This window comes from Etheostoma spectabile, unplaced genomic scaffold, assembly GCF_008692095.1.
Source record: "Etheostoma spectabile isolate EspeVRDwgs_2016 unplaced genomic scaffold, UIUC_Espe_1.0 scaffold00018785, whole genome shotgun sequence".
NCBI lineage: Eukaryota > Metazoa > Chordata > Actinopteri > Perciformes > Percidae > Etheostoma > Etheostoma spectabile.
This window is the reverse complement of record NW_022604464.1, coordinates 21,227-33,904: the sequence shown is the minus strand read 5'-3', so window position 1 is coordinate 33,904 and position 12,678 is coordinate 21,227. Positions and strand designations below refer to the sequence as shown.

The 12,678-nt window shown below is 43.3% G+C and overlaps 31 non-coding genes across 31 annotated transcripts; all 31 read right to left on the bottom strand.

Moving 5' to 3' along the window:
- Window positions 1–214: 214 nt before the first annotated feature.
- LOC116682063 (5S ribosomal RNA) lies at window positions 215–333 on the bottom strand. The gene has a single exon (XR_004330200.1). It is a non-coding gene; the product is annotated as a 5S ribosomal RNA (ribosomal RNA).
- Window positions 334–619: 286 nt separating this feature from the next.
- On the bottom strand, window positions 620–738 carry LOC116682062 (5S ribosomal RNA). Its single transcript, XR_004330199.1, has one exon. It is a non-coding gene; the product is annotated as a 5S ribosomal RNA (ribosomal RNA).
- A 285-nt stretch (window positions 739–1,023) lies between these two features.
- LOC116682060 (5S ribosomal RNA) lies at window positions 1,024–1,142 on the bottom strand. The gene has a single exon (XR_004330197.1). It is a non-coding gene; the product is annotated as a 5S ribosomal RNA (ribosomal RNA).
- Window positions 1,143–1,428: 286 nt separating this feature from the next.
- LOC116682059 (5S ribosomal RNA) lies at window positions 1,429–1,547 on the bottom strand. The gene has a single exon (XR_004330196.1). It is a non-coding gene; the product is annotated as a 5S ribosomal RNA (ribosomal RNA).
- A 285-nt stretch (window positions 1,548–1,832) lies between these two features.
- On the bottom strand, window positions 1,833–1,951 carry LOC116682058 (5S ribosomal RNA). The gene has a single exon (XR_004330195.1). It is a non-coding gene; the product is annotated as a 5S ribosomal RNA (ribosomal RNA).
- Window positions 1,952–2,237: 286 nt separating this feature from the next.
- Window positions 2,238–2,356, bottom strand: LOC116682057 (5S ribosomal RNA). Its single transcript, XR_004330194.1, has one exon. It is a non-coding gene; the product is annotated as a 5S ribosomal RNA (ribosomal RNA).
- Window positions 2,357–2,642: 286 nt separating this feature from the next.
- Window positions 2,643–2,761, bottom strand: LOC116682055 (5S ribosomal RNA). Its single transcript, XR_004330193.1, has one exon. It is a non-coding gene; the product is annotated as a 5S ribosomal RNA (ribosomal RNA).
- A 286-nt stretch (window positions 2,762–3,047) lies between these two features.
- On the bottom strand, window positions 3,048–3,166 carry LOC116682054 (5S ribosomal RNA). Its single transcript, XR_004330192.1, has one exon. It is a non-coding gene; the product is annotated as a 5S ribosomal RNA (ribosomal RNA).
- Window positions 3,167–3,450: 284 nt separating this feature from the next.
- Window positions 3,451–3,569, bottom strand: LOC116682053 (5S ribosomal RNA). Its single transcript, XR_004330191.1, has one exon. It is a non-coding gene; the product is annotated as a 5S ribosomal RNA (ribosomal RNA).
- A 284-nt stretch (window positions 3,570–3,853) lies between these two features.
- On the bottom strand, window positions 3,854–3,972 carry LOC116682052 (5S ribosomal RNA). The gene has a single exon (XR_004330190.1). It is a non-coding gene; the product is annotated as a 5S ribosomal RNA (ribosomal RNA).
- A 286-nt stretch (window positions 3,973–4,258) lies between these two features.
- Window positions 4,259–4,377, bottom strand: LOC116682051 (5S ribosomal RNA). Its single transcript, XR_004330189.1, has one exon. It is a non-coding gene; the product is annotated as a 5S ribosomal RNA (ribosomal RNA).
- A 286-nt stretch (window positions 4,378–4,663) lies between these two features.
- Window positions 4,664–4,782, bottom strand: LOC116682050 (5S ribosomal RNA). The gene has a single exon (XR_004330188.1). It is a non-coding gene; the product is annotated as a 5S ribosomal RNA (ribosomal RNA).
- Window positions 4,783–5,068: 286 nt separating this feature from the next.
- LOC116682048 (5S ribosomal RNA) lies at window positions 5,069–5,187 on the bottom strand. Its single transcript, XR_004330186.1, has one exon. It is a non-coding gene; the product is annotated as a 5S ribosomal RNA (ribosomal RNA).
- A 286-nt stretch (window positions 5,188–5,473) lies between these two features.
- On the bottom strand, window positions 5,474–5,592 carry LOC116682047 (5S ribosomal RNA). The gene has a single exon (XR_004330185.1). It is a non-coding gene; the product is annotated as a 5S ribosomal RNA (ribosomal RNA).
- Window positions 5,593–5,878: 286 nt separating this feature from the next.
- LOC116682046 (5S ribosomal RNA) lies at window positions 5,879–5,997 on the bottom strand. The gene has a single exon (XR_004330184.1). It is a non-coding gene; the product is annotated as a 5S ribosomal RNA (ribosomal RNA).
- Window positions 5,998–6,283: 286 nt separating this feature from the next.
- On the bottom strand, window positions 6,284–6,402 carry LOC116682045 (5S ribosomal RNA). The gene has a single exon (XR_004330183.1). It is a non-coding gene; the product is annotated as a 5S ribosomal RNA (ribosomal RNA).
- Window positions 6,403–6,688: 286 nt separating this feature from the next.
- LOC116682044 (5S ribosomal RNA) lies at window positions 6,689–6,807 on the bottom strand. Its single transcript, XR_004330182.1, has one exon. It is a non-coding gene; the product is annotated as a 5S ribosomal RNA (ribosomal RNA).
- A 285-nt stretch (window positions 6,808–7,092) lies between these two features.
- LOC116682264 (5S ribosomal RNA) lies at window positions 7,093–7,211 on the bottom strand. Its single transcript, XR_004330365.1, has one exon. It is a non-coding gene; the product is annotated as a 5S ribosomal RNA (ribosomal RNA).
- A 285-nt stretch (window positions 7,212–7,496) lies between these two features.
- On the bottom strand, window positions 7,497–7,615 carry LOC116682263 (5S ribosomal RNA). Its single transcript, XR_004330364.1, has one exon. It is a non-coding gene; the product is annotated as a 5S ribosomal RNA (ribosomal RNA).
- Window positions 7,616–7,901: 286 nt separating this feature from the next.
- LOC116682262 (5S ribosomal RNA) lies at window positions 7,902–8,020 on the bottom strand. Its single transcript, XR_004330363.1, has one exon. It is a non-coding gene; the product is annotated as a 5S ribosomal RNA (ribosomal RNA).
- A 284-nt stretch (window positions 8,021–8,304) lies between these two features.
- On the bottom strand, window positions 8,305–8,423 carry LOC116682261 (5S ribosomal RNA). The gene has a single exon (XR_004330362.1). It is a non-coding gene; the product is annotated as a 5S ribosomal RNA (ribosomal RNA).
- A 285-nt stretch (window positions 8,424–8,708) lies between these two features.
- LOC116682260 (5S ribosomal RNA) lies at window positions 8,709–8,827 on the bottom strand. Its single transcript, XR_004330361.1, has one exon. It is a non-coding gene; the product is annotated as a 5S ribosomal RNA (ribosomal RNA).
- A 286-nt stretch (window positions 8,828–9,113) lies between these two features.
- LOC116682258 (5S ribosomal RNA) lies at window positions 9,114–9,232 on the bottom strand. Its single transcript, XR_004330359.1, has one exon. It is a non-coding gene; the product is annotated as a 5S ribosomal RNA (ribosomal RNA).
- A 285-nt stretch (window positions 9,233–9,517) lies between these two features.
- LOC116682256 (5S ribosomal RNA) lies at window positions 9,518–9,636 on the bottom strand. Its single transcript, XR_004330358.1, has one exon. It is a non-coding gene; the product is annotated as a 5S ribosomal RNA (ribosomal RNA).
- Window positions 9,637–9,919: 283 nt separating this feature from the next.
- Window positions 9,920–10,038, bottom strand: LOC116682255 (5S ribosomal RNA). The gene has a single exon (XR_004330357.1). It is a non-coding gene; the product is annotated as a 5S ribosomal RNA (ribosomal RNA).
- Window positions 10,039–10,324: 286 nt separating this feature from the next.
- Window positions 10,325–10,443, bottom strand: LOC116682254 (5S ribosomal RNA). The gene has a single exon (XR_004330356.1). It is a non-coding gene; the product is annotated as a 5S ribosomal RNA (ribosomal RNA).
- Window positions 10,444–10,727: 284 nt separating this feature from the next.
- LOC116682253 (5S ribosomal RNA) lies at window positions 10,728–10,846 on the bottom strand. Its single transcript, XR_004330355.1, has one exon. It is a non-coding gene; the product is annotated as a 5S ribosomal RNA (ribosomal RNA).
- A 286-nt stretch (window positions 10,847–11,132) lies between these two features.
- Window positions 11,133–11,251, bottom strand: LOC116682252 (5S ribosomal RNA). Its single transcript, XR_004330354.1, has one exon. It is a non-coding gene; the product is annotated as a 5S ribosomal RNA (ribosomal RNA).
- A 285-nt stretch (window positions 11,252–11,536) lies between these two features.
- LOC116682251 (5S ribosomal RNA) lies at window positions 11,537–11,655 on the bottom strand. Its single transcript, XR_004330353.1, has one exon. It is a non-coding gene; the product is annotated as a 5S ribosomal RNA (ribosomal RNA).
- A 285-nt stretch (window positions 11,656–11,940) lies between these two features.
- On the bottom strand, window positions 11,941–12,059 carry LOC116682250 (5S ribosomal RNA). Its single transcript, XR_004330352.1, has one exon. It is a non-coding gene; the product is annotated as a 5S ribosomal RNA (ribosomal RNA).
- Window positions 12,060–12,343: 284 nt separating this feature from the next.
- LOC116682249 (5S ribosomal RNA) lies at window positions 12,344–12,462 on the bottom strand. Its single transcript, XR_004330351.1, has one exon. It is a non-coding gene; the product is annotated as a 5S ribosomal RNA (ribosomal RNA).
- Window positions 12,463–12,678: the final 216 nt, after the last annotated feature.

The window sequence follows — 12,678 nt, the reverse complement described above, 5'->3', positions numbered from 1 at the left end:
GGTGGACTTGTTGTCTTCCAGAACTTATTATTTATTTATGCTGTGGTCAAACTGCAAGTATTTTGAACTCTTACTTGAAATGTTGAACACTGAGTTGTTTATTATAATTCTAAAGAAGAATGGTGCTTCAAAAAAAAAAGTTACGTCCTTTATACAGTTTCCTTGTTTGCTCTACGTCCAGCAAAGAAGCCACAGCGCCTTAGGCTAACTAAAAAGCTTACAGCACCAGGTATTCCCAGGCGGTCTCCCATCCAAGTACTAAGCCGGCCCAACCCTGCTTGGCTTCCGAGATCAGACGAGAGCGGGCACTTTCAGGGTGGTGTGGCCGTAAGCAACCATACAGGGCGAAATCCAGCTATTTCTAGATGTGAAGACCTGAAGGTTCTCATACCTTACTTAGACTTGGTGGACTTGTTGTCTTCCAGAACTTATTATTTATTTATGCTGTGGTCAAACTGCAAGTATTTTGAACTCTTACTTGAAATGTTGAACACTGAGATTGTTTATTTTAATTCTAAAGAAGAATGGTGCTTCAAAAAAAAAAGTTACGTCCTCTATACAGTTTCCTTGTTTGCTCTACGTCCAGCAAAGAAGCCACAGCGCCTTAGGCTAACTAAAAAGCTTACAGCACCAGGTATTCCCAGGCGGTCTCCCATCCAAGTACTAAGCCGGCCCAACCCTGCTTGGCTTCCGAGATCAGACGAGAGCGGGCACTTTCAGGGTGGTGTGGCCGTAAGCAACCATACAGGGCGAAATCCAGCTATTTCTAGATGTGAAGACCTGAAGGTTCTCATACCTTACTTAGACTTGGTGGACTTGTTGTCTTCCAGAACTTATTATTTATTTATGCTGTGGTCAAACTGCAAGTATTTTGAACTCTTACTTGAAATGTTGAACACTGAGATTGTTTATTTTAATTCTAAAGAAGAATGGTGCTTCAAAAAAAAAAGTTACGTCCTTATACAGTTTCCTTGTTTGCTCTACGTCCAGCAAAGAAGCCACAGCGCCTTAGGCTAACTAAAAAGCTTACAGCACCAGGTATTCCCAGGCGGTCTCCCATCCAAGTACTAAGCCGGCCCAACCCTGCTTGGCTTCCGAGATCAGACGAGAGCGGGCACTTTCAGGGTGGTGTGGCCGTAAGCAACCATACAGGGCGAAATCCAGCTATTTCTAGATGTGAAGACCTGAAGGTTCTCATACCTTACTTAGACTTGGTGGACTTGTTGTCTTCCAGAACTTATTATTTATTTATGCTGTGGTCAAACTGCAAGTATTTTGAACTCTTACTTGAAATGTTGAACACTGAGATTGTTTATTTTAATTCTAAAGAAGAATGGTGCTTCAAAAAAAAAAGTTACGTCCTCTATACAGTTTCCTTGTTTGCTCTACGTCCAGCAAAGAAGCCACAGCGCCTTAGGCTAACTAAAAAGCTTACAGCACCAGGTATTCCCAGGCGGTCTCCCATCCAAGTACTAAGCCGGCCCAACCCTGCTTGGCTTCCGAGATCAGACGAGAGCGGGCACTTTCAGGGTGGTGTGGCCGTAAGCAACCATACAGGGCGAAATCCAGCTATTTCTAGATGTGAAGACCTGAAGGTTCTCATACCTTACTTAGACTTGGTGGACTTGTTGTCTTCCAGAACTTATTATTTATTTATGCTGTGGTCAAACTGCAAGTATTTTGAACTCTTACTTGAAATGTTGAACACTGAGATTGTTTATTTAATTCTAAAGAAGAATGGTGCTTCAAAAAAAAAAGTTACGTCCTCTATACAGTTTCCTTGTTTGCTCTACGTCCAGCAAAGAAGCCACAGCGCCTTAGGCTAACTAAAAAGCTTACAGCACCAGGTATTCCCAGGCGGTCTCCCATCCAAGTACTAAGCCGGCCCAACCCTGCTTGGCTTCCGAGATCAGACGAGAGCGGGCACTTTCAGGGTGGTGTGGCCGTAAGCAACCATACAGGGCGAAATCCAGCTATTTCTAGATGTGAAGACCTGAAGGTTCTCATACCTTACTTAGACTTGGTGGACTTGTTGTCTTCCAGAACTTATTATTTATTTATGCTGTGGTCAAACTGCAAGTATTTTGAACTCTTACTTGAAATGTTGAACACTGAGATTGTTTATTTTAATTCTAAAGAAGAATGGTGCTTCAAAAAAAAAAGTTACGTCCTTTATACAGTTTCCTTGTTTGCTCTACGTCCAGCAAAGAAGCCACAGCGCCTTAGGCTAACTAAAAAGCTTACAGCACCAGGTATTCCCAGGCGGTCTCCCATCCAAGTACTAAGCCGGCCCAACCCTGCTTGGCTTCCGAGATCAGACGAGAGCGGGCACTTTCAGGGTGGTGTGGCCGTAAGCAACCATACAGGGCGAAATCCAGCTATTTCTAGATGTGAAGACCTGAAGGTTCTCATACCTTACTTAGACTTGGTGGACTTGTTGTCTTCCAGAACTTATTATTTATTTATGCTGTGGTCAAACTGCAAGTATTTTGAACTCTTACTTGAAATGTTGAACACTGAGATTGTTTATTTTAATTCTAAAGAAGAATGGTGCTTCAAAAAAAAAAGTTACGTCCTCTATACAGTTTCCTTGTTTGCTCTACGTCCAGCAAAGAAGCCACAGCGCCTTAGGCTAACTAAAAAGCTTACAGCACCAGGTATTCCCAGGCGGTCTCCCATCCAAGTACTAAGCCGGCCCAACCCTGCTTGGCTTCCGAGATCAGACGAGAGCGGGCACTTTCAGGGTGGTGTGGCCGTAAGCAACCATACAGGGCGAAATCCAGCTATTTCTAGATGTGAAGACCTGAAGGTTCTCTTACCTTACTTAGACTTGGTGGACTTGTTGTCTTCCAGAACTTATTATTTATTTATGCTGTGGTCAAACTGCAAGTATTTTGAACTCTTACTTGAAATGTTGAACACTGAGATTGTTTATTTTAATTCTAAAGAAGAATGGTGCTTCAAAAAAAAAAGTTACGTCCTCTATACAGTTTCCTTGTTTGCTCTACGTCCAGCAAAGAAGCCACAGCGCCTTAGGCTAACTAAAAAGCTTACAGCACCAGGTATTCCCAGGCGGTCTCCCATCCAAGTACTAAGCCGGCCCAACCCTGCTTGGCTTCCGAGATCAGACGAGAGCGGGCACTTTCAGGGTGGTGTGGCCGTAAGCAACCATACAGGGCGAAATCCAGCTATTTCTAGATGTGAAGACCTGAACGTTCTCTTACCTTACTTAGACTTGGTGGACTTGTTGTCTTCCAGAACTTATTATTTATTTATGCTGTGGTCAAACTGCAAGTATTTTGAACTCTTACTTGAAATGTTGAACACTGAGATTGTTTATTTTAATTCTAAAGAAGAATGGTGCTTCAAAAAAAAAAGTTACGTCCTATACAGTTTCCTTGTTTGCTCTACGTCCAGCAAAGAAGCCACAGCGCCTTAGGCTAACTAAAAAGCTTACAGCACCAGGTATTCCCAGGCGGTCTCCCATCCAAGTACTAAGCCGGCCCAACCCTGCTTGGCTTCCGAGATCAGACGAGAGCGGGCACTTTCAGGGTGGTGTGGCCGTAAGCAACCATACAGGGCGAAATCCAGCTATTTCTAGATGTGAAGACCTGAAGGTTCTCATACCTTACTTAGACTTGGTGGACTTGTTGTCTTCCAGAACTTATTATTTATTTATGCTGTGGTCAAACTGCAAGTATTTTGAACTCTTACTTGAAATGTTGAACACTGAGATTGTTTATTTTAATTCTAAAGAAGAATGGTGCTTCAAAAAAAAAAGTTACGTCCTATACAGTTTCCTTGTTTGCTCTACGTCCAGCAAAGAAGCCACAGCGCCTTAGGCTAACTAAAAAGCTTACAGCACCAGGTATTCCCAGGCGGTCTCCCATCCAAGTACTAAGCCGGCCCAACCCTGCTTGGCTTCCGAGATCAGACGAGAGCGGGCACTTTCAGGGTGGTGTGGCCGTAAGCAACCATACAGGGCGAAATCCAGCTATTTCTAGATGTGAAGACCTGAAGGTTCTCTTACCTTACTTAGACTTGGTGGACTTGTTGTCTTCCAGAACTTATTATTTATTTATGCTGTGGTCAAACTGCAAGTATTTTGAACTCTTACTTGAAATGTTGAACACTGAGATTGTTTATTTTAATTCTAAAGAAGAATGGTGCTTCAAAAAAAAAAGTTACGTCCTCTATACAGTTTCCTTGTTTGCTCTACGTCCAGCAAAGAAGCCACAGCGCCTTAGGCTAACTAAAAAGCTTACAGCACCAGGTATTCCCAGGCGGTCTCCCATCCAAGTACTAAGCCGGCCCAACCCTGCTTGGCTTCCGAGATCAGACGAGAGCGGGCACTTTCAGGGTGGTGTGGCCGTAAGCAACCATACAGGGCGAAATCCAGCTATTTCTAGATGTGAAGACCTGAAGGTTCTCATACCTTACTTAGACTTGGTGGACTTGTTGTCTTCCAGAACTTATTATTTATTTATGCTGTGGTCAAACTGCAAGTATTTTGAACTCTTACTTGAAATGTTGAACACTGAGATTGTTTATTTTAATTCTAAAGAAGAATGGTGCTTCAAAAAAAAAAGTTACGTCCTCTATACAGTTTCCTTGTTTGCTCTACGTCCAGCAAAGAAGCCACAGCGCCTTAGGCTAACTAAAAAGCTTACAGCACCAGGTATTCCCAGGCGGTCTCCCATCCAAGTACTAAGCCGGCCCAACCCTGCTTGGCTTCCGAGATCAGACGAGAGCGGGCACTTTCAGGGTGGTGTGGCCGTAAGCAACCATACAGGGCGAAATCCAGCTATTTCTAGATGTGAAGACCTGAAGGTTCTCTTACCTTACTTAGACTTGGTGGACTTGTTGTCTTCCAGAACTTATTATTTATTTATGCTGTGGTCAAACTGCAAGTATTTTGAACTCTTACTTGAAATGTTGAACACTGAGATTGTTTATTTTAATTCTAAAGAAGAATGGTGCTTCAAAAAAAAAAGTTACGTCCTCTATACAGTTTCCTTGTTTGCTCTACGTCCAGCAAAGAAGCCACAGCGCCTTAGGCTAACTAAAAAGCTTACAGCACCAGGTATTCCCAGGCGGTCTCCCATCCAAGTACTAAGCCGGCCCAACCCTGCTTGGCTTCCGAGATCAGACGAGAGCGGGCACTTTCAGGGTGGTGTGGCCGTAAGCAACCATACAGGGCGAAATCCAGCTATTTCTAGATGTGAAGACCTGAAGGTTCTCATACCTTACTTAGACTTGGTGGACTTGTTGTCTTCCAGAACTTATTATTTATTTATGCTGTGGTCAAACTGCAAGTATTTTGAACTCTTACTTGAAATGTTGAACACTGAGATTGTTTATTTTAATTCTAAAGAAGAATGGTGCTTCAAAAAAAAAAGTTACGTCCTTTATACAGTTTCCTTGTTTGCTCTACGTCCAGCAAAGAAGCCACAGCGCCTTAGGCTAACTAAAAAGCTTACAGCACCAGGTATTCCCAGGCGGTCTCCCATCCAAGTACTAAGCCGGCCCAACCCTGCTTGGCTTCCGAGATCAGACGAGAGCGGGCACTTTCAGGGTGGTGTGGCCGTAAGCAACCATACAGGGCGAAATCCAGCTATTTCTAGATGTGAAGACCTGAAGGTTCTCTTACCTTACTTAGACTTGGTGGACTTGTTGTCTTCCAGAACTTATTATTTATTTATGCTGTGGTCAAACTGCAAGTATTTTGAACTCTTACTTGAAATGTTGAACACTGAGATTGTTTATTTTAATTCTAAAGAAGAATGGTGCTTCAAAAAAAAAAGTTACGTCCTCTATACAGTTTCCTTGTTTGCTCTACGTCCAGCAAAGAAGCCACAGCGCCTTAGGCTAACTAAAAAGCTTACAGCACCAGGTATTCCCAGGCGGTCTCCCATCCAAGTACTAAGCCGGCCCAACCCTGCTTGGCTTCCGAGATCAGACGAGAGCGGGCACTTTCAGGGTGGTGTGGCCGTAAGCAACCATACAGGGCGAAATCCAGCTATTTCTAGATGTGAAGACCTGAAGGTTCTCATACCTTACTTAGACTTGGTGGACTTGTTGTCTTCCAGAACTTATTATTTATTTATGCTGTGGTCAAACTGCAAGTATTTTGAACTCTTACTTGAAATGTTGAACACTGAGATTGTTTATTTTAATTCTAAAGAAGAATGGTGCTTCAAAAAAAAAAGTTACGTCCTCTATACAGTTTCCTTGTTTGCTCTACGTCCAGCAAAGAAGCCACAGCGCCTTAGGCTAACTAAAAAGCTTACAGCACCAGGTATTCCCAGGCGGTCTCCCATCCAAGTACTAAGCCGGCCCAACCCTGCTTGGCTTCCGAGATCAGACGAGAGCGGGCACTTTCAGGGTGGTGTGGCCGTAAGCAACCATACAGGGCGAAATCCAGCTATTTCTAGATGTGAAGACCTGAAGGTTCTCATACCTTACTTAGACTTGGTGGACTTGTTGTCTTCCAGAACTTATTATTTATTTATGCTGTGGTCAAACTGCAAGTATTTTGAACTCTTACTTGAAATGTTGAACACTGAGATTGTTTATTATAATTCTAAAGAAGAATGGTGCTTCAAAAAAAAAAGTTACGTCCTCTATACAGTTTCCTTGTTTGCTCTACGTCCAGCAAAGAAGCCACAGCGCCTTAGGCTAACTAAAAAGCTTACAGCACCAGGTATTCCCAGGCGGTCTCCCATCCAAGTACTAAGCCGGCCCAACCCTGCTTGGCTTCCGAGATCAGACGAGAGCGGGCACTTTCAGGGTGGTGTGGCCGTAAGCAACCATACAGGGCGAAATCCAGCTATTTCTAGATGTGAAGACCTGAAGTTCTCTTACCTTACTTAGACTTGGTGGACTTGTTGTCTTCCAGAACTTATTATTTATTTATGCTGTGGTCAAACTGCAAGTATTTTGAACTCTTACTTGAAATGTTGAACACTGAGATTGTTTATTTTAATTCTAAAGAAGAATGGTGCTTCAAAAAAAAAAGTTACGTCCTCTATACAGTTTCCTTGTTTGCTCTACGTCCAGCAAAGAAGCCACAGCGCCTTAGGCTAACTAAAAAGCTTACAGCACCAGGTATTCCCAGGCGGTCTCCCATCCAAGTACTAAGCCGGCCCAACCCTGCTTGGCTTCCGAGATCAGACGAGAGCGGGCACTTTCAGGGTGGTGTGGCCGTAAGCAACCATACAGGGCGAAATCCAGCTATTTCTAGATGTGAAGACCTGAAGGTTCTCATACCTTACTTAGACTTGGTGGACTTGTTGTCTTCCAGAACTTATTATTTATTTATGCTGTGGTCAAACTGCAAGTATTTTGAACTCTTACTTGAAATGTTGAACACTGAGATTGTTTATTTAATTCTAAAGAAGAATGGTGCTTCAAAAAAAAAAGTTACGTCCTCTATACAGTTTCCTTGTTTGCTCTACGTCCAGCAAAGAAGCCACAGCGCCTTAGGCTAACTAAAAAGCTTACAGCACCAGGTATTCCCAGGCGGTCTCCCATCCAAGTACTAAGCCGGCCCAACCCTGCTTGGCTTCCGAGATCAGACGAGAGCGGGCACTTTCAGGGTGGTGTGGCCGTAAGCAACCATACAGGGCGAAATCCAGCTATTTCTAGATGTGAAGACCTGAAGGTTCTCATACCTTACTTAGACTTGGTGGACTTGTTGTCTTCCAGAACTTATTATTTATTTATGCTGTGGTCAAACTGCAAGTATTTTGAACTCTTACTTGAAATGTTGAACACTGAGATTGTTTATTTTAATTCTAAAGAAGAATGGTGCTTCAAAAAAAAAAGTTACGTCCTCTATACAGTTTCCTTGTTTGCTCTACGTCCAGCAAAGAAGCCACAGCGCCTTAGGCTAACTAAAAAGCTTACAGCACCAGGTATTCCCAGGCGGTCTCCCATCCAAGTACTAAGCCGGCCCAACCCTGCTTGGCTTCCGAGATCAGACGAGAGCGGGCACTTTCAGGGTGGTGTGGCCGTAAGCAACCATACAGGGCGAAATCCAGCTATTTCTAGATGTGAAGACCTGAAGGTTCTCATACCTTACTTAGACTTGGTGGACTTGTTGTCTTCCAGAACTTATTATTTATTTATGCTGTGGTCAAACTGCAAGTATTTTGAACTCTTACTTGAAATGTTGAACACTGAGATTGTTTATTTAATTCTAAAGAAGAATGGTGCTTCAAAAAAAAAAGTTACGTCCTTATACAGTTTCCTTGTTTGCTCTACGTCCAGCAAAGAAGCCACAGCGCCTTAGGCTAACTAAAAAGCTTACAGCACCAGGTATTCCCAGGCGGTCTCCCATCCAAGTACTAAGCCGGCCCAACCCTGCTTGGCTTCCGAGATCAGACGAGAGCGGGCACTTTCAGGGTGGTGTGGCCGTAAGCAACCATACAGGGCGAAATCCAGCTATTTCTAGATGTGAAGACCTGAAGGTTCTCTTACCTTACTTAGACTTGGTGGACTTGTTGTCTTCCAGAACTTATTATTTATTTATGCTGTGGTCAAACTGCAAGTATTTTGAACTCTTACTTGAAATGTTGAACACTGAGATTGTTTATTTTAATTCTAAAGAAGAATGGTGCTTCAAAAAAAAAAGTTACGTCCTTATACAGTTTCCTTGTTTGCTCTACGTCCAGCAAAGAAGCCACAGCGCCTTAGGCTAACTAAAAAGCTTACAGCACCAGGTATTCCCAGGCGGTCTCCCATCCAAGTACTAAGCCGGCCCAACCCTGCTTGGCTTCCGAGATCAGACGAGAGCGGGCACTTTCAGGGTGGTGTGGCCGTAAGCAACCATACAGGGCGAAATCCAGCTATTTCTAGATGTGAAGACCTGAAGGTTCTCATACCTTACTTAGACTTGGTGGACTTGTTGTCTTCCAGAACTTATTATTTATTTATGCTGTGGTCAAACTGCAAGTATTTTGAACTCTTACTTGAAATGTTGAACACTGAGATTGTTTATTTTAATTCTAAAGAAGAATGGTGCTTCAAAAAAAAAAGTTACGTCCTTTATACAGTTTCCTTGTTTGCTCTACGTCCAGCAAAGAAGCCACAGCGCCTTAGGCTAACTAAAAAGCTTACAGCACCAGGTATTCCCAGGCGGTCTCCCATCCAAGTACTAAGCCGGCCCAACCCTGCTTGGCTTCCGAGATCAGACGAGAGCGGGCACTTTCAGGGTGGTGTGGCCGTAAGCAACCATACAGGGCGAAATCCAGCTATTTCTAGATGTGAAGACCTGAAGGTTCTCTTACCTTACTTAGACTTGGTGGACTTGTTGTCTTCCAGAACTTATTATTTATTTATGCTGTGGTCAAACTGCAAGTATTTTGAACTCTTACTTGAAATGTTGAACACTGAGATTGTTTATTTAATTCTAAAGAAGAATGGTGCTTCAAAAAAAAAAGTTACGTCCTCTATACAGTTTCCTTGTTTGCTCTACGTCCAGCAAAGAAGCCACAGCGCCTTAGGCTAACTAAAAAGCTTACAGCACCAGGTATTCCCAGGCGGTCTCCCATCCAAGTACTAAGCCGGCCCAACCCTGCTTGGCTTCCGAGATCAGACGAGAGCGGGCACTTTCAGGGTGGTGTGGCCGTAAGCAACCATACAGGGCGAAATCCAGCTATTTCTAGATGTGAAGACCTGAAGGTTCTCTTACCTTACTTAGACTTGGTGGACTTGTTGTCTTCCAGAACTTATTATTTATTTATGCTGTGGTCAAACTGCAAGTATTTTGAACTCTTACTTGAAATGTTGAACACTGAGATTGTTTATTTAATTCTAAAGAAGAATGGTGCTTCAAAAAAAAAAGTTACGTCCTATACAGTTTCCTTGTTTGCTCTACGTCCAGCAAAGAAGCCACAGCGCCTTAGGCTAACTAAAAAGCTTACAGCACCAGGTATTCCCAGGCGGTCTCCCATCCAAGTACTAAGCCGGCCCAACCCTGCTTGGCTTCCGAGATCAGACGAGAGCGGGCACTTTCAGGGTGGTGTGGCCGTAAGCAACCATACAGGGCGAAATCCAGCTATTTCTAGATGTGAAGACCTGAAGGTTCTCATACCTTACTTAGACTTGGTGGACTTGTTGTCTTCCAGAACTTATTATTTATTTATGCTGTGGTCAAACTGCAAGTATTTTGAACTCTTACTTGAAATGTTGAACACTGAGATTGTTTATTTTAATTCTAAAGAAGAATGGTGCTTCAAAAAAAAAAGTTACGTCCTCTATACAGTTTCCTTGTTTGCTCTACGTCCAGCAAAGAAGCCACAGCGCCTTAGGCTAACTAAAAAGCTTACAGCACCAGGTATTCCCAGGCGGTCTCCCATCCAAGTACTAAGCCGGCCCAACCCTGCTTGGCTTCCGAGATCAGACGAGAGCGGGCACTTTCAGGGTGGTGTGGCCGTAAGCAACCATACAGGGCGAAATCCAGCTATTTCTAGATGTGAAGACCTGAAGGTTCTCATACCTTACTTAGACTTGGTGGACTTGTTGTCTTCCAGAACTTATTATTTATTTATGCTGTGGTCAAACTGCAAGTATTTTGAACTCTTACTTGAAATGTTGAACACTGAGTTGTTTATTTAATTCTAAAGAAGAATGGTGCTTCAAAAAAAAAAGTTACGTCCTTTATACAGTTTCCTTGTTTGCTCTACGTCCAGCAAAGAAGCCACAGCGCCTTAGGCTAACTAAAAAGCTTACAGCACCAGGTATTCCCAGGCGGTCTCCCATCCAAGTACTAAGCCGGCCCAACCCTGCTTGGCTTCCGAGATCAGACGAGAGCGGGCACTTTCAGGGTGGTGTGGCCGTAAGCAACCATACAGGGCGAAATCCAGCTATTTCTAGATGTGAAGACCTGAAGGTTCTCATACCTTACTTAGACTTGGTGGACTTGTTGTCTTCCAGAACTTATTATTTATTTATGCTGTGGTCAAACTGCAAGTATTTTGAACTCTTACTTGAAATGTTGAACACTGAGATTGTTTATTTTAATTCTAAAGAAGAATGGTGCTTCAAAAAAAAAAGTTACGTCCTCTATACAGTTTCCTTGTTTGCTCTACGTCCAGCAAAGAAGCCACAGCGCCTTAGGCTAACTAAAAAGCTTACAGCACCAGGTATTCCCAGGCGGTCTCCCATCCAAGTACTAAGCCGGCCCAACCCTGCTTGGCTTCCGAGATCAGACGAGAGCGGGCACTTTCAGGGTGGTGTGGCCGTAAGCAACCATACAGGGCGAAATCCAGCTATTTCTAGATGTGAAGACCTGAAGGTTCTCATACCTTACTTAGACTTGGTGGACTTGTTGTCTTCCAGAACTTATTATTTATTTATGCTGTGGTCAAACTGCAAGTATTTTGAACTCTTACTTGAAATGTTGAACACTGAGATTGTTTATTTAATTCTAAAGAAGAATGGTGCTTCAAAAAAAAAAGTTACGTCCTCTATACAGTTTCCTTGTTTGCTCTACGTCCAGCAAAGAAGCCACAGCGCCTTAGGCTAACTAAAAAGCTTACAGCACCAGGTATTCCCAGGCGGTCTCCCATCCAAGTACTAAGCCGGCCCAACCCTGCTTGGCTTCCGAGATCAGACGAGAGCGGGCACTTTCAGGGTGGTGTGGCCGTAAGCAACCATACAGGGCGAAATCCAGCTATTTCTAGATGTGAAGACCTGAAGGTTCTCTTACCTTACTTAGACTTGGTGGACTTGTTGTCTTCCAGAACTTATTATTTATTTATGCTGTGGTCAAACTGCAAGTATTTTGAACTCTTACTTGAAATGTTGAACACTGAGATTGTTTATTTAATTCTAAAGAAGAATGGTGCTTCAAAAAAAAAAGTTACGTCCTCTATACAGTTTCCTTGTTTGCTCTACGTCCAGCAAAGAAGCCACAGCGCCTTAGGCTAACTAAAAAGCTTACAGCACCAGGTATTCCCAGGCGGTCTCCCATCCAAGTACTAAGCCGGCCCAACCCTGCTTGGCTTCCGAGATCAGACGAGAGCGGGCACTTTCAGGGTGGTGTGGCCGTAAGCAACCATACAGGGCGAAATCCAGCTATTTCTAGATGTGAAGACCTGAAGGTTCTCATACCTTACTTAGACTTGGTGGACTTGTTGTCTTCCAGAACTTATTATTTATTTATGCTGTGGTCAAACTGCAAGTATTTTGAACTCTTACTTGAAATGTTGAACACTGAGATTGTTTATTTTAATTCTAAAGAAGAATGGTGCTTCAAAAAAAAAAGTTACGTCCTATACAGTTTCCTTGTTTGCTCTACGTCCAGCAAAGAAGCCACAGCGCCTTAGGCTAACTAAAAAGCTTACAGCACCAGGTATTCCCAGGCGGTCTCCCATCCAAGTACTAAGCCGGCCCAACCCTGCTTGGCTTCCGAGATCAGACGAGAGCGGGCACTTTCAGGGTGGTGTGGCCGTAAGCAACCATACAGGGCGAAATCCAGCTATTTCTAGATGTGAAGACCTGAAGGTTCTCTTACCTTACTTAGACTTGGTGGACTTGTTGTCTTCCAGAACTTATTATTTATTTATGCTGTGGTCAAACTGCAAGTATTTTGAACTCTTACTTGAAATGTTGAACACTGAGATTGTTTATTTTAATTCTAAAGAAGAATGGTGCTTCAAAAAAAAAAGTTAC